This window comes from Cervus elaphus, chromosome 33, assembly GCF_910594005.1.
Source record: "Cervus elaphus chromosome 33, mCerEla1.1, whole genome shotgun sequence".
NCBI lineage: Eukaryota > Metazoa > Chordata > Mammalia > Artiodactyla > Cervidae > Cervus > Cervus elaphus.
The window spans coordinates 34,540,520-34,556,890 of record NC_057847.1 but is presented as its reverse complement, the minus strand read 5'-3'; the positions used below and the strand labels follow the sequence as shown (position 1 = coordinate 34,556,890).

Sequence of the window (16,371 nt, the reverse complement as noted above, 5' to 3'; positions counted from 1 at the left end):
TCTGTGCGACCCCATAGACGGCAGCCCACCAGGCTCCTCTGTCCCTGGGATTCTCCAGGCAAGAACACTGGAGTGGGTTGCCATTTCCTTCTCCATTAGGCATCACGCTAAGCTAATGCATAGTAGGTTCTTGGTGAGTATGTTTAATGAAAGAAAGAAAGTGAAGTCACTCAGTTGTGTCCGTCTCTTTGTGACTCCATGGATTGTAGCCCACCAGGCTTCTCTGTCCATGGGATTTTCCAGGCAAGAGTACTGGAGTGGGGTGCCACTTCCTTCTCCAGGGGATCTTCCCCGACCCAGGGATTGAACTTGGGTCTTCCACATTGCAGGCAGATGCTTGTTTAATGAAGGTGAGGTAGTTGAATATTATTTCATGATGACATTGCTTAAGTGTTCACCTATGATAATTAAGCTTCAGAGGTACTCTTATGAAAACAGAGAAATATGACTTATATGTCATCTATAAAAGCAATGAAACAGAAAATGTAACAGTGTTACATTCTCATTTAGAGAAGCATAAGTTTTTGTAATACTGTCTGGTATTTGCAAATGCTAAAAGAACTAAGTCAAAGAAAACAGTCAAATTAGAGTCTTTGCTTATAATCAAGATTTCATAACAAAATGAAAAGTCTAATTTTTACTTATATTTAGTAAGTTGAAGAGTATTTTAGGGCAGTTGATCCACTTAGACTGAAACTGTTTCAATATGAATAAGTCAGAAAATAAATCATTAGCAACACCTAATGAAAATACAATATTGCAGATCAAGCAACAGATACCTGTCTAGCTTATTCCAACACCAATGAAGACCAGAAATACTATTCAACTGTATGACAAACTGTGTACATTAAGTGACAAAAGCTATTTTAAAAAGAAGTGGGAAAGTACACTTAATTTTCCCACAAAGCATTTATTTTTACTATGTAAATATTAGGTTGATACAAAAGCAATTGTGGTTTCAGACCATGAATTTTAAATCATTATAACTAGGTTCAAGCACATCTTTAATAATCAAAATAGGAACCGTTACAATCAACACATTTTTGCCAACGAGAAATAAATTTGTTTATTCTTGTAGCGTAAAAATCTGTGCTTTAGGATTTGAAGAACTCTTGGAAAGTATTTTCTGCCTCCTGCTGGTTGTGGAGGCATTTTCCCTGCAAAAAGTTGTTGAGATGCTTGAAGAAGTGTTAGTTGGTTGGCAAGAGATCAGGTGAATGTGGCAGATGAGGCAAAACTTCGTAGCCAAATTCATTCAACTTTTGAAGCATTGGTTGTGGGATGTGTGGTCAGGCGTTGTTGCAGAGAAGAATTGGGCCCATTCTGTTGACCAAAGCCAGCTACAGGCGTTGCAGTTTCTGGTGCATCTCAACGATTTGCTGAGCATACTTCTCAGATGTCATGGTTTTGCCGGGATCAGAAAACTATAGTGGATCAGGCCGGCAGTAGACCACCAATCAGTGACCATGGCCTTTTTTTGGTGCACTTTGGCTTTGGGACATGCTTTGGAGCTTCTTCTCGATCCAGCAACTGAGCTGATCATCTCAGGTTGTCTTGTAAAATCCACTTTTCCTCGCATATAACAATCCTATCGAGAAATGGTTCATTGTTTTTGCATAAAAGAAGAGAAGACAACACTTCAAAACAATGATTTTTTTTGGGGGGCAGCTCATGAGGCACCCATTTATTGAGGTTTTTCACTCCAATTTGCTTCAAATGCTGAGCAACTGAAGAATGGTCAACACTGAGTTCTTCGGCAACTTCTTGTGTAGTTGTAAGAGGATTGGCTGCAGTGATCCTCTCTATCAGTCACTGTCAACTTGCAATGGCTGGCCACTGCACTCCTCATCTTCAAGGCTCTCATCTCCTTGGCAAAACTTCTTGACCCACCACTGCAGTGTACATTCATTAGCAGTTCCTGGGCCAAATGTGTTGATGTTGCGAGTTGTCTCTGCTGCTTTACATCCCATTTTGAACTCGAATTAAAAAAAAAAAATCACTCAAATTTGTTTTTTGCCTAACATCAGTTCTTTTGTCTAAGATAAATATAAAATACACAGCAAGTAATGTCATTAGAAGAAAAACATAAAGTGAGAAATGTGCATTAAAATGATGTATAACATAACCACAGTTATTTAAGAATGTATTCCCATGTCAAACAACAAAGTTCAGCAATGCAAAACAGCAATTACTTTTGCACCAACCTAATAGCGTTTACTCTGTTTGTAACAGAATTTGAATAGAAGACAGGAATAATTAGAAGATGTTCTTAATGACCCAAAGCCATTGTCATTTAGTTCTTCTGAGAAAGTTAACCATAACCATAAACTTAGCCATAACCACTTAACCATGAAGTACTGTTTAAGGGCTAGAGTTGAATTTACCTTTATTTATGTCCATTACTAAAAATGAAATTATAGCTAGTCAGCCAGGATATCTTTAACACACACACACACACACACACAAAATAGAGTGAGAATAAAAGTGCATTAGTGAATTAACTGTAAAATAACATATAGAAATAAAAGATAAAATAATTATATCAAGGTGGAAGGTAAAGAAAAAAAATTTACTAAAAAGTATTGAAAAGGGAGCCTTAAAGCCATGTTGAAAAGAAATTTGTAAGAGGAAAGAAGAAAGGAGCAATATAAACATCTGCTGTAGTTGAAGGAAGAAAGGGAGGGAGGGAAAGGGGGAGGCAAGAAGAGTATGATCTCTTTTTATTTATTTGTGTATGTATCCGTATATGTATTTATTTCCGGCTCTGCTGGGTCTTTGTCGCCGTTCACCGGCTTTCTTTAGTTCCTCTGAGTGGGGGCCACTCTCTAGCCGCAGAGCCCGGGCTTCTCGTTGAGGTGTCTTCTCTTGGGGAACACAGACCCTATAGCATGGTCTCAGTAGTTGTGGAGCATGGGGTTAGTTGCCCCAAGGCCTGTGGGAACTTCCTAGACCAGAGACTGAATCCATGTCCCTTGCACTGGCAGGCAGATTCTCAACCACTGGACCACCGGGGAAGTCCAGAGTAAGATATCTCAAAGTTCACTCCAAATTGAAGACCCTGCTCCAGAAGATTGTTCTCAGTCTCTTTTCTCACCAGAGTGGCTATTTCAGAAGTGTAAGCTCTAAACATAATAGCTTTCCTTAGAGGTGAATGGCAAGAAGTTTTTTAAATGTTTGTTTTTTTCTTTCCAGTTTTGGTGTGTTTGGTTGGTTGGTTTCTGTCACTGGGGGTGGGAAGAGAAAGCTCTATCTATTCTTCTAATGGCAAAGAAAACACTCCATCATTTATTTATTTGTTAATTCTCTTGCATATCTCAAGCAACATTTTAAGAAATTTAAGAAGAAGAAAAAAAAAATCACCTAATCCTTATTCCTATTTTAACACGATTGCTTCCATTATTCAATGTTATTGAAACAGAATAAACTAGAATAAACTTTCTAGTTTATTCACATCACATGGTATAATCAAAGTAAACGGATCATTTAGTGCCCTGATTTTTAACATCTTGTTTTTCTATGTTATTATGCAGTTTATATTTATCATTATTTGAGGGAATGAAGTATTCCATGTTGTTTACTTCTCTATTTATCTATTGTTGAACAATCAGTATGCTCCTTAGGTTTTATTTATAATTGACACTATATTTGAATTCTTTCTCTGTTTATGGTTTTTTTCTTTTTTAATTATTGCCTTAGGATAAACTCCCGGGAATAGGAGGAACTGTGCCAAATATTATGAACATTTATAGTGCACTTTGTAAATGTTGCCAAATTGTTTTCTAAAAGGAATATACCAATTTATACTTTCATCAGCAGTATCTGAACATATCAGTTTTCCCCAAAAGTTGACAGCAATTTTGCTTTATCATTTGACCACTCACATGCTTTGGGATGTTTTCCTCACTGTCCAAAAGGGATAAGTAAATGAACTTGAAAAGAATGGAACTTTTAACTTAGTCAGTTTGGAATGACTGAGGGTTCTTGTTTTCATTCAATAGCTGTTGTTACATCCACTCAATGAAATATTATGCAGGAATAAATAAGGATAAACACAAATGCTACATAGTAACATAAAAACCACATTCTGGAATTCAATTCAAAGGAAAAGGAAGACTTAAAAGGGTTTGGCTTGTCCACTTATGTTTCCAAACGCACACCATCTGAGAGACAACTGTGTATACTCAGCCTCCTTTCATGCCAAAAACTTTCTTGCAACACAGTCTGTTTCCAAGGGTAATACAAATCTATTTTTCCAAGAACACTGCTTGCTGCCTAACCATTTCTAGCTACCTACAAAGTTCAGAAGAGATGGATCAACTCTGAGGTCCTGTAACTTCTCTGGATGGGTGTAATAAGTCACTTGGGAACATTGCAAAACATTCTTTCATGAAGAATAGGGCATCTATCTAATTCTTTTCCTGGTAGTTATCTATCTGGTCCTTTTCTAATTAATTGCAATTAAATTGTAAAAAATTTATGGTCTTTTTAGAACGTTTGACTTAAACTGCAACATTAACAAAAAATATCTGCTCAATATTAAACTCTTCTATATCCGTTTATGTATGGTCAGGCCATTCAAGATGGCTCTTCTCTTATTCTCTGGATGCCCCCCTGCTCAACCAGGCTCTGCTTCTCTCACATGAATATCTAATCCTCTTAATCATGGAACCTAATTAACTGCCTGCGTGCTTGCCCCTTGCCTCAGCTGTTGGTCTCCCTGGTAACTGGCCAACCTGACATCAATTCTCCTATAAACGGAGGCTTCCAGCCCTGCTGCCCCACCCCCAGGTAGCAAAGGTTGCTGGTATCTCCTGCTCGCTGGCTGCCTCACACAGCACACAGGGGGATGCTGCTCCGGGACTTCGCTTCAGACAAGATCTGTCCCTTAAGCCATTGGTGTGTCTGTCATAACTACAGACTATTTCTTCAGTCTTAAAACTGGGCAAGTACAACAAAGGTCCGTCTTAGTCAAAGCTATGGTTTTTCCAGTAGTCATGTATGGATGTGAGAGTTGGACCATAAAGAAAGCTGAGCGCTGAAGAATTGATGCTTTTGAACTGTGGTGTTGGAGGAGACTCTTGAGAGTCCCTTGGACTGCAAGGAGATCCAACCAGTCCATCCCAAAGGAAATCAGTCCTGGATATTCATTGGAAGGACTGATGTTGAAGCTGAAACTCCAATACTTTGGCCACCTGATGCGAAGAACTGACTTATTTGAAAAGACCCTGATGCTGGGAAAGATTGACGGTGGGAGGAGAAGGGGATGACAGAGGATGAGATGGTTGGATGCCATCACCGACTCAATGGACATGGGTTTGAGTAAACTCCAGGAGTTGGTGATGAGCAGGGAAGCCTGGCATGCTGCAGTCCATGGGATCGCAAAGAATCGGACATGACTGAGCGACTGAACTGAACTGAACAGCACTTGCAGCCCAACAATTGGTGAGCCAGCCGGGTGGCCGAGAAAACTCCCGTAAATGTCAAGATGTTGGGAAGTAAGGACTGGGAATGAAAATTGCAAGGTGTCCCCCCACCCCCAGCATGTGGAGCCCTGTGGCCACTGTTTACCATGAAAGGTGTCTTTTTATTCCATTATGTCGATGAAATCCTGTTAACCTCAGAGGCTCTTGCTAGTTGAAAAGTAGCAGCCCCATGCTTGTGCACAGGAATGGCTGATGAATACAGACAAAATGCAGGACCTGGGTTATCATATACCTGGCTGTTTTCTAGTTGGGTGGAGGGGGTGGTTTAGTCACTAAGTCATGTCTGACTCTTGTGACCCCATGGATTGTAGCCCGCCAGGCTCTCTGTCCATGGGATTTGCCAGGCAAGAATACTGGAGTTGCCACTTCCTGCTCCAAGGGATCTTACTGACCCAGGGATCAAACTCTGGTGTTCTGCATTACTGGTGGATTCTTTACCAACTATGTTGAGCATACCCCTAACGCACCACCCTTAAGCAATTACAGACACAGGCTTTTGGGGTGTTAACTCAGGGACAGGTTTGTAAATTGGAATGGCTGGTTACTTGGAAGGGTTTGTTAGGGGCCTGTGACAATAGCAAAATAATTAGAGTGTTCTTGGGCTTCAGGTCCCAGCTATGCAAAAGGGCAGAGCGAGATGCAGTGTGATGAAACAACAGCTAAGTGTAGCCTACCATATAACAGGTGGAAGACATTAAGGAGGCCTATCCTAGTTATCTAGCAACCCAAAAAGGATTATTTGGGATCTAGAATAACTATGCATGATAGACTCCCTCCCCCTGCCACTGTAAACATTGATAAGAACAAAGGGATCCACTTTTCTTGACCATGAGTTTAGGAATGGGCCAATAAAAATGACCTACACTGGCATTTCCACCTTCCTTACAACCCCACTTCTGCCAGGCTACTTAAACATTTATTGAGACGGGAAACCCACTCTCCCCATGTGTTGGTCCCATCCCAGTTCTGATGCCGTGTTAACCCAGAAGCAGGGAGTCCATGCAATCCGAGTTCAACTACTGACCACCAAAGGATGACTGCTGGTTATTGATCAGGACACTAACTTGCACTTGCTCTTGCCCTTTCCACAAGCTCTAGCCCCAGAGGAACACATTGTAAAATGGCCCTGGGACTGGCAGGTAAGGACTTGGTGGTTTCAGTTTGCTGCCTACAGATCTCACCTGTCTCCTGCCGGGCCCCACCTAGTAAAGTAACTACTCCAGGCGCTCTACCGGAGAAAGGCACCCTTACGTTACCATGGGGCCTGTCACATCGCTTCTCCAGTATTCAGCACCAGCTGTCAGCACTGTGGGTGGACAGGCGAGATGGTCCTGCAGGCCAGGGTGACGTTGTCTCAGAAGGCTGTTACTGCTTGCATTTTGCTCAGTGGTCGTGATCTCCCCTGTATTGTGCCTGTTAAACATCTTGCATTTCATCCTTAGTCTGAGCGGAGGGAATCTGTTCATGAACAGGTGGCTTCACTGCAAAACAAGTATGATTGCTGAGTTGCTGAAGTGAGATGACTGTGTCGTCCTCTTCTGGACTTCCATGAAAAATTGACTTGATAAGCTTGTGACCCCCAAATTGTCCATCTCTTGGCCTCTCAATACTCTTTAGCTACAGTTCGTCAGTTCTGTATGTGTGGTGTATGGTTTCCATGTACCTCTACATGCCTGACTCCAGGGGTATCCGGGAAGATGGGTGGACACAGACTGTAAGAGTTATGCATGGGTGTCGGAATGGAGTGTATAGTCAGGCCGCTCAAGATGGCTGTTCTCTTGCTTTCTGCATAACCAGGCCCTGCTTCTCTCACGTGACTATCTACTTCTCTTATTATAGGGCCCAATTAACAGCCCGTGTGCTTGCCCCTTGCCCCAGGTGCTGGCCTCTCTGGTAACGGAGCCAATCTGACCTCAATTCCCCCTGTTGATGGTAGCCTCTTTTTCCCTGAGCAGTGAAGACTGTTGTCTTGTCCCTCCCACTGTCTCTGCACAGTAGGGTATACAACCTTGGATAAGATCCCTCTATCCCTTAAACCACTGATGTCTCTGTCACTTACTCTGGGCTTTTTCTTTAGTCTTAAGGCTGGGCAAGCACAAGGCTTGCCACCCAGCAGTTTATAAGAATGGACTCTGGAACTAGATGGGTTACATTCAAACCCTAGCTTTGTCACTTAGCTATGAGATTTTGCATATTACTTAACCTGTCTTTGATTCATTTTGCTCATTTGTAAAATGAAAATAGTGATACCACTTGTCTCAGGACTGATACAAGGATTGAATCAGTTATATTAATGATATCCTAGTGTCTAGAAGTACATAATGAAACATTGAATAAATTGTCTCTGATGTTGTTACACGAGAAATCTTTCTGTACTGTGCTGGCTCCAAGCTCAAGACAGTAGCTTCCTAGTGACCTTCATTTCCTCTCCAATTGTCATTTTTTTCATTTAAAATAATACACAACAAAGAGAATAATTACAATAGCTGTCATGACTGTATGCTTATTATGTACCATACACAGTGCTAAGTGCTTCATATGCTTTATTTTATGAGTCATCACAATAACTATGAAGTGGATACCAGTTTTCAGATGCAGTGACAGAAGCTTAAAGAAACTAAGTGGTATGCCCAACACCAGCTAGCTAGGAAGTGGCAGAACTTAAAAGCAGTCCTGCCTGTCAGACTATGTGCAGAAAAAAGAGAAAATGTACTCAAATATCAGTGGTTTCTGGATCATAAAGTTGGAGTGATGATTTAAAATGCCTCTATTTCTCTGTTTTATGTAGTAAGAGCATATTTCTCTGATAATGAGACTTTGCATATTTAAATCTATTTCAAATTCTGTATATATTAGCATTTCTGTTTCATAATGAATAATAGTTCCTCTTATTGCTCACTCCTGTGAACCAAAAGGAAGTCTATCTTTGAATCAGTCTTTTTATCTTTTACACAAAGCAGTTCTGTTACAGCTTTCTAAAAATGAGTATAGTGTTTTAGAATCTGAATTCCATCTACTTGGTCTTAGCGCAAACATCACATACACAGATTTTATTAAAATCCAGTTAACATCCAGCATAGTCTTGAGCTTGGCATCGTAAAGCCTCCTTGCTCTTACCCCTAATGTCCCTAAGGGAAATCCCCTGATGAATTTGCATGGAGCTCAGCAACAGAAGAGAGGCCAAATCAAAGCAGAAACACAGCCTGGTGACACTCAGAGGAGGCAGATGTGTCCCACACACCATCACTTCTCTCCCAGAACTTTTAACGAATGGAGAAGAGGTAAGAAAGGCAGTGTGTGGCACATCAGATTTGTGGTTAGTGTCAACTAACACTTACTCTACTGCCTGTTAGGTCCTATGTGCTTTTACCAGCGTTTTCCAATTTTATCATCCAAGACCAGTGTGAAATAGGTATTATTCCTCTTACAGGTAGGGGCCGTAAGGATCAGGTTCAGAAGCTTACTCAATCACCCAGATGACAGGCAGCAGACTAGAGATTTGAACGCTGATCTGCCAATGGCCTACACTAATCTTTATATAGTGCCACCATCACGTTCATCATTCCTAGTGCCCAGAGACATACGAGGCAGTAATCTATAAGAAGCATTATATATAACAGCAGATCCATAAATTGGAATACTATAACAACATTAGTAAATAAATATGGGTTTATTTGCCTACCAGTCTGTACTTCCTTTGCCTTTTTATGTAAGAGCTTATTTCTCAGTTACATGTTTCAGGTTAGATAGTGTTTGCTAACCTTATGATTCTTGGTATGAATTGCAAGGCAAAATTTCATTTATTTTTGTATGATAAATCCTAGATCTGATATATAGAAAACAAATAGTTGGAACCATAATGTTACTGTAACTAGAACCAGAGTCCACAGATGTGCTAATTATTCCCTTTTCTGGGGTCTCCGAGAAGATATAACCAGTTCTGTGACCCATCGCGAAGGCTCTCATCATCAATGTTTCTGTCAGTTTTATTATTCTATATATCTGTCAACAGGGAGCTTAAACAGGTGTGGACCTATATTGCTTTCAGAACTTTATGAGGATAAGGACATTTTAGACAATGGAATATGTTACCGAAGCGCCTTATGAAGTTGTTTTTTTTTTTTTTCTGAGAGGCTGAGCTGTCATTTGCCTGGAATGGTTCAGGACAGTTCTGCCTGGAGGCAGGACTATGGACTCATTAACCTTCTAGCCCTGCAACTCTGTCAATCTCAATTCTCTCCGCAGTTTCAATCAGATACAGCGGCCTCTAGTTTCACTGTGGTTGGTTCAGTGTGGCTGTGTGCTCTTGCAACTTTCCGTATTGCAAGGGAAAAATAAAGCATCTTCAATATATGTGGCTATGTGTGAGGCAGGGTGCCTGGTGGATCTTCCCTTACCGAAAGGCTCAGCATAAAATACACTGATAGACAAGCACACTGGTGTATAGAGGAGCACCATATGCCAAATATAGAGGATTCTTATCATTTCTCTTTGCATATAGATGAATACACAGCTGCGGCACTCTCAGGAGGCCTCGGAGTCGACTTGGTCCAGAGGAATGACTGTGCTATTTTTGCACTTTCCCTCACATTATTTCTCAAGGCTTGAGGGAATTTAAATGTGACTTACTTGGCAATGACAAGTCTCTGTCCCCTCGATACCTCCTGAATGAGATCATTTGCAAAAGTCACCTCACCATAGCTCATTCTGTTTCTTCATAGAGAAACAGTATCACTTAGGTGGACTCTAGATTTCAAAAAAGGATGGTGTTTTATTTCCCCTTAAAAATGACTCCTTTAGAATGTTACTATTCTAGTAACAGTATTCATTCTAGTATTCATAGTACTTCTGTAATTTACTTTAAAAGTATATGTTCTCTGGAAGCGATAAGGGTCGTGTCATAGAATTTTAGTTTTACTAATGAAGAAACTGAGGTTCTGAGAAATTAAATGACCTGGGTAAGGTCTCCTGGTAAGTCAGTAGCATTACAGGCCTAGAGTCCAGCTCTCTGGTGTCCCAGTCCAGAATGCAAGCCTCCTTTCCTTCTGAGGCCCCATTTGCTATTTAGTCGCTCAGTCATGTCCGACGGTATGCGACCCCATGGACTGTAGTCCATCAAGCTCTTTCCATGGGATTCTCCAGGCAAGAATACTGGACTGGGTTGCCATTTCCTTCTCCAGGGCCTGAGGCCCTACATACTCCTGAATGAAACTGATTTTAACAAAAGCAGTAAGATCTCTCCTCAGTAAAATGTTACTATACTTATCATTAAGTAGAATTTTGAAACTCTCAAATGTATTCATCAGTGGTGATTTAGTTGCTAAGTTGTATCCAGCTCTTGCAACCCAATAAACAGTAGCCTGCCAGGCTCCTCTGTCCATGGAATTTCCCAGGCAAGAATACTAGACTAGGTTGCCATATCCTTCTCCAGGGGATTCTTCCTGATCCAGGGGCCAAACCTGAGTCTCCTACATTGCAGGCAAATTCTTTACCAACTGAGTTATTTCTTATACTTGAAGAATTTTTTGAAACAATGAAATTCATCCATTTCCCTGGAAAACCTTTTAAAATGGGTCAAGTAGTAATCAAGCCAAGTGTAAAATACATAGTGAATTGGAGTCTGGAGAAAGTGACCATTTGGAGTCCTCTATAGAGGGAATAATCAAAGGCCCTGAAAGAGGTGGTGACTTGATTAGAGCTACAATATTTTAGAGAGTAGGGATGAGGATTTTAAAAATCAATAAACAAACTCATTTATAGAAATTCTGTTTGTAAGCCACTTTTACAAATACTATGAAAGGTTTCTGTGCTTCCTAAGGTATTTGTATATATTTCTGGCAGAAAGTTTAATGGCAATCAAGACAGCTTTGAATAAATTTAACCTAAATTACCCAAATTTTCTGTCTCTTTAGAATTTGAGGGAATTCTACAATAGTTGTATCAAGATTGAAGTTAGGTTCTGTCATTATTAAGCTATCAATACAATTGGCTATCATTGTTTTCTTACATTATTTTCTTTGTTTCTTCTTACATTGTTTTCTTACATTGTTTTCTTTGTAGAGACGTGGATCAATATTTCTAATGAGAGAAAAGAAGAAAAATTCAAATGATCCATTTCTCACTTAGCCAAGATTTTAAAAAGCCATTTACTGAATTGTTCATTCATGCTTTTAACCAATACTTATTGCTTGCATAATATGACAGGTAATATAGGAGAATGGGGACTCTGAAGTCAGAGTACCTGGTTTAATGTTTAGATGTGGTCTTTTGGTAATTTGTTCCTTAGTGTCCTTGTTTGTAAGATTGGAGGTAAAAAATATCTATTGTTAGATTAAAGGATTAATGTCAAAGCATCTAGAAGAGCATATGATAAGGGCAAAATGTTAACTGCTGCTCTTATTATGTGTTATGGACTATGGATGGAAGATAAACCAGGTATGATTTTTTTTTTCCCTCATGGAGAACAAGTTAGTAATTGAAAAATAGTAAGCAATTGGATAAATAACTTTAAGCTACAATTGTTAAGTGCTAAGGGAAGTACAACATGAATAATATCATATGGAAATAACATCTCTCCAAATGCTCATGTGTCATTGTCTTGTTTGCAACCAAGAGAACCACACTTCATTTTGCTGTTCCACACCCTCCATGGTGACCGAGTCTCAAAATCTTTGATATTTTTAGGATTAATCATATGCTTTCAAGTGAGTAGCAAATGAAATTTCACATCAGGACCATTGTGTTGGGCAGGCATCCTCAGAATAATTTATTTTCCCACTTCTCATTGCTTTATGACCATTTAAAGTTTCAAAAGGGTTGCTCAGACAGTAAAGAATCTGCCTGCAATTCGAGAAACCTGGGTTCAATCCCTGGGTCAGGAAGATTGCCTGGAGAAGGGAATAGCTACCCACTGCGGTATTGTTGCTACAGAATCCCACGGACAGAGGGGCCTGGGGAGCTACAGTCCATGGAGTCACAGAGTCAGACACAACTGAGAGACTAGCATGTACACACACACACACGCACACAATTTCAAGAAAGCAATCCTAATTCCCAATGGTTTGCTACATTTCTTAAGGCATAAATCTCTGTGATACTCCAGAGACCTTTGTCCTAATAAAGACAGGTTCTTCTGAGAGAAAATGAAGAGCCCATCAGCAAAATTTGTTGAGGAGGAGCCCAGCTGCTGCTTCTCTTCTGCAGGGAATGGCATGGACAGCCTGAGTGCCAAGGAGGAAACACACAACCCCATCACCCAACTGTCCTCGTCTCACTCAAAAGCTCCATGTCACAACACAGTCACATTTCTCTATCAAGTCTCAGCCTTCTAGGAGGGAGCTGATTTGGATAATCTGCACTAATATTAACCAGATACCCCTAAGTACGCTTGGCATTTTGGCCCTACCCAGACATTTGAGGCAGATGTAAACTCGTTTAAGTGAAGGTCAGCTTGTTCCACAGACTTGCTCATAAGGGTTTAAAAAAAGAAAATGGTCAGATTCTGCAAGAAGTCAGGCTTTTTTTTCTGATTTTTTTTTCCCCTAAAGAATAAAACAATTCTTATACAAGGATTCTCCAAATCAATCCTGGACACAATCAGAAGTCCTAGGTTTACTAAAAATGATTTACTTGACCTTTGGCACTTTTATTAAATGTCTTATTTTTAGACAAGATTTTTGAGGTCTCCTCTCAAATACAGGGTCATCAAAATATTTTATTTGCTCTTTTTTCTTCTTGCCACAACACAGGTATTCTTTGGGCAAATAAGAAAATTTAGACTCACCCTTTAAGTTGGAAGACACAGATGACATAAGCACAGGCCGCCTGCTACGAGGGAAGGTGCAGCCTAGGACTGCTGAGGTTATACGGTGAAGTGTTAAAGCATTTCTGCCCTGCGGTACTTGAGTGGACTAAAAATAGGCAACCCTGAACTATTACTGCAGTTGAAGGACGAGATAAAAATAGGAAATAAAGTTGAAAAAAGTTGTATAAATAGAGTACTGGGATTAACAACTCAACCCACAGGATTGGATTCATTAATAAGATATATTATTTTTTGTTGAATGTAGCAAATAGGATACCATTTAAATATTTAAGAGAAATCTTGGTTATGAAAGTATGTTCAAAATTTAAGGACGATTGACATTCAAGCAACGACAACTTATTTGAAATAGGATTTCTTTCAGTTTTTCAGCTGGGAAGTCCCTTTATATCTTTTAATGGTACTCTTCTCACTTAGAAACAAAAATGCAAAAAAACACCCAAATTTGGATAATAGCATCAGCTAGCTAGATATAACTGATCTAGCAGATGTAGCTAAAACTCACTGGTGATTTATGGTGTCACTTTACCTTTGAATTCAATTCCCATTCAGTAGGACTAGGAAGAGCCCAAGAAATAAGGCCATTCAGTTTATTTAGCATAAATTTAGCCACTTATAGAGACAGCATCAGAAAGTTAAAATTCTTCACATCTCCTTAAAAGATGACATTGAAAATTCTGGCTTCACAAATTCTGTGACGAAAAACCTATCCTGGGAAATTAACTCTTGGCCTCCTCCTTCAGTCTTCCTTTGTTTTGGCCTTCTGTGTTTCCACCAAGAATGCTAGCAACACTTAGCCCTGTTTCTTGTTCCTTCTGATGCTCCTGCTGTGATTCCAGGACCAGAATGCCATTGCTAACTTCTGAATTTCTATGGTTGTCTGCATCCAGCAGATTAACATAAATGTGTAGGTATGTCACCTTTCTGCTCAAAAACTTCAGAAGATTAGAGGATAAATTTGAAACTCTTCACCTGGATCTAGACTTCCTAAACATGCTTTCATGTTTTAACATTAATAAATTATAGGTTTGCTTTTATTAAACCAATTTATTTTCACCCCAAACCTGCCATCTAATTCTTAACAAGCTATGTAATACTAATAACCTACCTGTGTCCTCCTTGTCTACCCTAATCTTACCCTTTTCCTCTCTCTCAGAGCTAACCACAGTCCTAAATTTGGTGTTTGTCATGCCTCATTCTTAAAATGTTTTAGCATATATAAATAATCTTCAGTTTTATAAAAGGTTATCATGCTCTAGTTTGCCTTCTATGGCTTGCTTCAAACTGTTGTCCTCAACATTTGGTTACTAAGACTCATCTGTGTTGCTGCATGTCTTACGGTTGGTTAGTTTTCACTTTTGTATAATATTAGGTTGCAAATATATCACGATTAGCTTTGATCCCACCCCTCCTTGTTTTCTGTTTTGCTATTACCAAAGTGTGCCAAGTGTATTGCGGACATTCTTGCACATGTCTCCTGGAAAGCATTCCTGCTTTGGTTTCTCTTGGGTGTGTGCCTAAGGGTAAAATTGTTGAGTTTTAGGTTGTACCAATAAGGGTCCGGCAGGAACAAGGTCAAATTGTGTAATTGAGGAAAGTTAAATAAAGGAACTATTATGGGATGATGAAGCATGCTAGCTCTAGCAAGGGCAGGGAGCCATGGCCATCCCATCCCTGAAGAGGAAGGGAGAGGGAGGAATTACTGGAACCCGAAGAGGGCAGCTGCAGCTGTAGGAAGGGATTACCCAACAGAGCTCTAGCTTTTCGTAGAACTCCACCAATCAACAGCCTGGCAGAGAGGGAGCTGATCTCACTAAAAACCCTGACCTCACTCTCAACCCGTCCCTTCAGTGTTTGGCAGAGTCTCTCATTAGCTCAACCCAACTCAACCAGAATGCCAGGGAACCCATTGACTAAAGTCTCTAAAGGTCAGCTTGCAAAAACAGCAAGGTTTTGCCTTTTCATATTCGCAGGGTTCTCAAGGCAAGAATTCTGAAGTGGTTTACCATTCCCTTCTCCAGTGGACCACGCTTGTCAGAACTCTACACCATGACCGTCTGTCTTGAGTGGCCCTGCATGGCATATAGCTTCAATAAGTTACATAAGGCTGTGATCCATGTGGTCATTTTGGTTTGCTTTCTCTGATTGTAGTTTTCATTTTGGAGGCTGGTGCAATTATAGTTCTTACTTCTTCTCTTTGCCCTCTGATGGATGAGGATAAGAGGACTGTGAATGTTTCCTGATGGGAGAGACAAGCTGTGGGGAAAAACTCTTGCTCTGGTGGGCAGGACTATGCTCAGTAAATATTTAATCCAGTTTTCTGCTGATGGGTGGGGCTGTGCTCCCTTCCTGTTTGTTGTTTGGCCTGAGGTGGCCCAGTCCTAGAGTCTACAGGCTCTATGGTGGGGCTAAAGGTGACCCCCAAAAGGACTTATGCCAACATGGGCCTCCCAGTACTGCTGCTTCCAGGACCCGTATCCCTTCAGCAGGCCACTACCAACCCACATCTCTGCAGGAGGCCCTCAGATACTTGCAGGCAGGTCTGGTTCAGTCTCTTGTGGGGTCTCTGCTCCTTTCCAGCGGTTCCTGGTGCACACTAGGTTTTATTTGTGCCTCCCAGGAGTATCTGTTTACCCTAGTCCCTGTGGATGTTCTGTAATCAAATTCACTGACCTTCAAAGTTGGATTCTCTGGGTATTCCCAGTTCCTTTGCTGGATCCTCAGGTCAAGAAATCTGACGTGGGGCCTAGAGCCTTCGCAACAGTACAAGAAACTTCTTTGCTAGTATTGTTCTTCAGTTTGTGGGTCACCCTCACAGTGCATATGTGATTGGATTTTAATGCGATTGCACCTCTATCATTTGTTGCAACTTCTCCTTTGTCCTTGGAGTCTGTGAGTTGAGTCTGTTTGTATTTTGTAGATAGATTCATTTGTGTCATATTTTTGATTCCACATTAAGTGATATCATATGGTATTTGTCTTTCTCTTTCTGACTTAACTTCACTTACTATGATAATCTCTAGTTATATCATCTTGCTACAAATGACATCATTCATTTTATGACTG

The 16,371-nt window shown here is 40.4% G+C and overlaps 1 protein-coding gene across 1 annotated transcript in view; it reads right to left on the bottom strand.

The window, feature by feature from the left end:
- Window positions 1-13,362, bottom strand: part of LOC122688507 (WAS/WASL-interacting protein family member 1-like) — a 53,262-nt gene extending 39,900 nt beyond the window's left edge. The window contains exons 1-2 of the mRNA XM_043894528.1: window positions 13,267-13,362; window positions 6,740-6,964 (exon numbers count right to left, since the gene is read on the bottom strand). The gene's annotated coding sequence lies outside the window, so the exon portion shown is untranslated. The remainder of the gene's footprint in view (window positions 1-6,739; window positions 6,965-13,266) is intronic.
- Between the last annotated feature and the right edge of the window lie 3,009 nt (window positions 13,363-16,371).